This window comes from Panthera onca, chromosome C2 (genome assembly GCF_046562875.1).
Source record: "Panthera onca isolate mPanOnc1 chromosome C2, mPanOnc1 haplotype 2, whole genome shotgun sequence".
In the NCBI taxonomy this organism is placed as follows: domain Eukaryota; kingdom Metazoa; phylum Chordata; class Mammalia; order Carnivora; family Felidae; genus Panthera; species Panthera onca.
Window position 1 is genome coordinate 69309718 of NC_138347.1, and position 6000 is coordinate 69315717.

General features: G+C 49.3%; 1 protein-coding gene across 1 annotated transcript in view; it reads right to left on the reverse strand.

Moving 5' to 3' along the window:
- Positions 1–4462, reverse strand: part of MYLK (myosin light chain kinase) — a 279456-nt gene extending 274994 nt beyond the window's left edge. Inside the window, exon 1 of the mRNA XM_060639759.3 lies at positions 4359–4462. The gene's annotated coding sequence lies outside the window, so the exon portion shown is untranslated. The remainder of the gene's footprint in view (positions 1–4358) is intronic.
- Positions 4463–6000: the final 1538 nt, after the last annotated feature.

Consider the following 6000-nt stretch of genomic DNA (forward strand, 5'->3'; position numbering starts at 1 on the left):
CCCTCTCACCCCATCACCATCCTCCATCAGATTGGGGTGATAAGAACACTGGCTGCTTCCAGTTCTGCCACCCAATTGCTTGGCCTCTTAGGCCAGGGTTTCCACCTCAATATAATGCAGGGATCAGGTGGACTGGTCTCCCCCAACCCCAATGCCTGCCATTCCAGAACCAGGAAATGAGCTATAATAAATGAATCACAAGGAAATAACACAAAGCCCTGGGAACCCAAAAGTCTTTCATGGGTCTGGGCTTTCACTGTGGCTGTGGATTTGCCTCTCATCATTTTTGATTCAGTATAAAATTAAAACAAAAATTTTCCAGGAATATTCTGGGCAGCAGAGGGAAAACAAGCCTGGAATGAAAACCATCCCCCAAAGAAATCTCAGAACAAGCAGGCCTGCATGGCTGAAAGCTCACCGCAGGGTCAAAGGTGTGGCACCAGCTTCCCACAAAGGAGAGGCTGGAGCTTTCAGACACTAGACACTAGAGCCAAGTAATCCCACCTTCCTCTCTCCTGGTCAGTACCCACCCTCCCTTCAGGGTCTGCTCATGCCCACCCTCCTACCTCATCATCTTTGAAGCCTTTCCTGACCACTCCAGCCCTGAATTTTTGGCCACCCTTAATTCCCCTGATTGAGTCTGTGCCACAGAACTTGTCTGTTTTCTAATTTCTCCGTATATGTTAGCTTTTCCCCCAAATAGACCCAAAGTCTCTTGGGCATACTACCTTTGTTTCATAAACCTCTACAGGGCCAGATGGAGGGCAGGTCCAGTAATTAATGTTTGTTGGCTGAGGTACAGGTCATTCTATAAAGAGAACACTACTCAATTTGCATGGTAACAGTTATTCCTTCTTTTGTGCCTCTTATATTCATATATTCATTTAATTTTTATAACTACCCTCGTTGTCAGATGAGGAAACTGAAGTCACTCACCAAGGTTAAATACCATGGTCAAGAACCAGAGCCAGTAAGGGAACAGGATGGCTCTGAACCCAAGTTTAAAGCCAAAGTTCACATTCTACCCTTGTGCTGCTTCCTCCTGCCAGAAATCTGAAGGAGAGCTACTCTGTACTAGAAATCTCAGTCCTGAAAATAAAGAAATAAAAAGCATCCTCAACTATGAAAATCCGTAACGTAAGAGTTTGGTTCCCACAAGATTATGAGAAATAACTCATAAGATCCCAGATTAACAAATTAGCATCAGATCTGGGGGCCCAGAGTAGAGATGGGGGTAAAGAGATCTAAAGAGGAATCTCTCATCATCCTTTTTGTCTCCAGAGGGCTCTGCACTCTGGGCCCAGGAGACGAAGAGAGGAGGGGAGGAAGGGGACAGAAGTACCAACGGTGGGGGGGATAGGGACAATGGTGGGAAATCTAAGAAGCTGGATCTACATAAAAATGCCCACAGCTTCCTAGTGAGGTGCCCATTGTGGGCATTCACCCTCAGACACCAAGGGACAGTGGGCAGGAGGACAATGAAAATAAGGTGGTGTGACCATCTGGAAATTCAGCCTTATCCCCATTAGCTGCAAACAGAGACCTATTCTTACTGGTCCTCTTCCTGCCCCAGCCCCACTGGGCTGGCTGTCACTGTCCATTTTACAAGAGCCTCAGCAGGTGCGTACAAGACAGGAAGGATGCATCTGCCCGGGTGTAGTGACAAACACTGAGGTCTGCTGACCTTGAGATTGTAAGAATTGCATTTTCTTGATACAATGACTTAAAACACATGGAAAGATACGAAGCCAAAACTCAATAAAGAGACAGGAATTCATCTGCAGAACGGCACAGGTGGGAGAGGTGAGTGGCTGGCTCAGCAGACCCTAGCCCAGCACATTCACTTTCTGTGCTTGTGGGGCAAGAAGATGGAGGAGTGAAGGGAAAGGGGGCAAAAGTCACATGGCATGGGAACCTATCCCAGTGACATGTGCGACATCCTCACTCTGGATTAATGCTGGATGGTTGCTTGAGTCTGAGCCTACATGCCACCCAAGTGTCCACCTGTACATTTCCCACACAAATGGTCCTATCTAGGCTTCTCTGGGTGCACCTTCTGTTGGTCAGAGAAAAGTGACACAACAGTCAAGATAGGCAAAGACAACATCTTCTGTGGGGAAAAGTTATTTTCTAAGGCTTGTTCTCTAAATTCTACTACATTTCAGAAAGGATAGATGGGATGCTTTCGAGAATGAATAATTTTCCAACCTGCTTGTGTTGGTCTGAATTGGGGTAAAGGCAGTCAGGCTTCCAAGTGGGCTTGGTGTGTATTTCCAGAATACCAAGAAGTGCTGTTTCCAGAAAGATACTAAATAAAACTTCACGTGTTCATGGGTTACCTGGACCCCTACCTACATTCTGGGCTGCATTCTGAGCCCCTTAAAAGGCCAAGAGCCAAAAAACCAACTAGTTTCAAAGATTTGACTCATATTTTGGGGGAAAAAAATCTAGGGGTCATTCTTGTGGACACTGAGTACATGATGACCCCAGAGTGTTCATGATCTATTCCTCTGAGACTGGTGAAGACCCCTAGCCAGGATCAAGACTCCTCCCACATCTTGTTGGCCCCTGGGAAAACAGTCTCTTGCTGAGGGGGTCAGCAAACCTCACACAAAGAAAAACTATTATAAGCCCCCAGCTAGCCCCCTCCTCAGTTAGCTAGCTATTGCACAAAAGAAACCAAATGAAGGAGGCTGGACCAGCACAAATCCTTCACCACTGTGGGGTCGTTCTCCAGGCTCATGCCTACTGGTGTGTGAGAATGAGCATCATTTGGCATCATCAGTGAATGAGGAAAAAGACACCTCCAGAGTACCCACTACCCAATCCAGCATCCAGTGTCCAGTCACTCCCCACCTAGAACCAACTCCCCAGACCCCTACCTGCTCTGGCTCAAAGACCCTGGTCCACTGAGGGTGGGAGACAAAGGGGGAACCTCACCAGGAGGGAACATTCCAAGCTGGCCTAGGGCACTGTGGTGCCACAGCATCAGACTCCACAGACCCTGGAGTGTGGGGAAGAGACAAAGGCTCACAGAAGAGAGAAGGGAAGGAGGTCAAGAATTTAAGGGAAAAGAAAAGACAGGGAAAGAAAGTGATAAAACAAAAACTTTATTTTACTAGAACCCGAAATGCCCTTTAGGGACCCAATAAGGTTAGCACAAGCACCTACACTTCCCCCAGAGACTTGCATTGTGGATACCTGATGCTTTGAAGTGCCAAGCCTTCCCCAATGGTCCTCTCAAGCCCCCCATTTGGAGATAATTTATTAACAAGTTTTCACTTTGACCTAAAGGATTTTACCTTGTCTGGGAAGAAACCATACCCCCACTTGGAAGAGGAATGCAGTTCTAGGGCAAGCACCTAAAGCCTGGAGGGGGGAGGGGAGGGGGAGGGGGATGGGGACATTTCACATACTGCTCTTGGCACCTGGGGAGAGGAGGGAAAGTGAAAAACAGTGGCCTGGGGCCTGGCACCATGCCCACTGCCCAACTGTACTCCACACCCCGACCCAATTCCCTGAACTGAAATAGCTACTTTTACCCTTCTTTAGGTCCCGAAGGCCTGGGTCTTTCTCCTTCAGGTTATGATACACAGGGCATGTCCCCTAACCAAAGAAGGCCTAGTAAACCTCTCCCCATCAGTCCATCTTCCCATCTGTAGTATCACCCCTAAAAACAGTCCTTTGGGTCTTGAAGGGTGCTAGTAGTCACAAGTTCCAAGGAAGAGTTCTACCTCAACCACTGACATCTAACGCGTCCTGGGAATTAGTTATCCAAAACTCTCTAACCGCAATGATCTGCAAACAAGGGTCCTTCAACCACAGAACCCCAGTAGAAGCTAACGAGGAAGAGGGAGGGGAGGAGTTTGAGTAAGTAGCTGGGAGAGAAAGCAAGACCGCAATGCCCGAAGCGCCAATTTTGCCTGGGACCCCGCGGCTGCCTCTACTGCCTCACCTTCCCAGACTCACGTTTGGGCTGGGAGGACCTTCACGTGGCACCCTGGGAACTGGCAGATGAGCCCACACCCTTCTTCCTTGAGGGCTTCGGCGATTAGCACACCTAAAAGCAAAGGCACCCCCCTTTCGAAAGACGCCTGTCCAGACCACCGTATCACTGTTCCCCAGGACCTCACTCCGCAAAAGAAAACTCCCGGCTGACCAGAGTCACTGCGGTCGTTCCCTTACGCTGCTCCCCCTCGCCCCGAAAAAAAATCCTCCTTGCTGCACGTAGGAGCCCCTCTACAACTGGGGAGTCAGGGACAGGCTTCCCAACAAGGGTCCCGACCCCCGAACCCCACCCTCAGAGACTGACTCCCAGGGGCCGCGCCGGGACAAAAGCACGGGGCGGGCTCACTCACCCGCGCGGCGAAGGCGGCCGGGCAGCCAAGGCACCGCGCTTGGCGAGGGCGCCCCGCTGCAGTCGCGCGGCGCGGGCCCCGAGCTCGCTCAGCCGCGGGCAGCAGACCCGGCAGCCGGGGAGACGACGAAGCGCGTCCTGGGCGGGCCGGATGGGACAGGGGGTGAGCGGCCGGCGAGAAAGCAAGTGCGAAAGCGAAGAGCGAATGCGCGTGTGTGCGAGAACTGAGAGCTCGGTGCTCGGGATCGGACTCGGACGGCCGGCCGGCAGCGGCTCACACGCGCTGATTTACATGTCATTTGCATAGCGCTCCGGGAATGGCCCGAGGTCCTTCCCGTCACGCCCACCGTCAATGCGCCTCGGAGCCCGGAGCCCTGAATCCCCGGTAAATCCAGCGCCCGACGCCGAGCCGCCCCGGGTCTTCTGGCTGCGGTCAGTGTGTTTTCTCGATTTGTTTTGTATTTTCGCCTGAAGACCACCCGATATGGGACAAAAGAAGTCCGCTCACTGGAAAAACGCAGCGTAGGCTTCAAAATTAATTTCCTTTCTCTCTGATGTGGCGATCAAAAACAACGAATCGAGTAGATCCATCAAAGGGATACAATTTTATTTTTTGGATAAAGTATCGTGAAAAACTTAATGCGCCCACTTTTAAAATTAGAACAAGTTATGTGCCATTTTGTTCAATAAGTGAAGAAACACAAATTGTACAATCAGGATAACCTAGTTCTTAAGAGCACGGATTCTGGAGTTGAGAACCCTACTCTTTATAGCCGCAAAACTTTGGGCAAGTGATTTAGGATCTCTGTTACTCGGTTCTACCTCTCAGAGTTAATCTAAGTGCGTCAAAGGAGTGTGAAGCTTCAATGAGATACGGCAGGTAGAGCTCTTAGGAAAGTACCCTCCATTCAGTTACTGTTAACTTTTTTAAAAATTTTTGTTAATGTTCATTTATTTTTGAGAAAGTGCAAGCGGGGGAGGGGCAGAGAGAAAGGGAAACACAGAATCCCAAGCAGGCTCCAGGCTCTGAGCTGTCAGCACAAGAGTCCTATGTGGGGCTCCAACGCAGGAACCGTAATATCATGATCTGAGCCAAGTCGGAGGCTTAACCAACTGAGCCACCCCGGTGTCCCCAGTTATTGTTAACTCTTAAATGTGCAAGCATGATCAATGTCTCTTTGAGAGTCAGAGCAAGGAAAGGCACGGAGAGAGAAAAGGAAAGAAGCTATAGAAGGTAAAGAGAAAACGCCCTAAGGTTAGAGATAATATCTGGAAGATTCAGACCAGGGTTTCCCACCCAACTCTGCTGTCAGGCTAACTAGCCCTAGCTCTGAGAAAGCAGTTAATCTTTCTCCCCAGAAGATCCAACTTTGAATGCATTCTTTGAAACGTCCTCTTAGGAATGTTTTGGAGAAACATAAAAAGTTCAACTAGCCATTTCTTTAAAAAAGAAAGGAAGAAAAGAAGAGAAAAGAAAAAGGGAAAGAAAAGAATTAAAGTGTAAAGGTAGCGAAGTCTGTGCTCTGGTGGGAAAAGTCCCAGACTGGCAGACCTAGGTGTTAGACCTGCTTCTAGTACTAGCTTTGCGGAGCTTGCACAAGACACTGTCTCTGGGCCTCAATTTTCTAATCGGTAAAATGGAG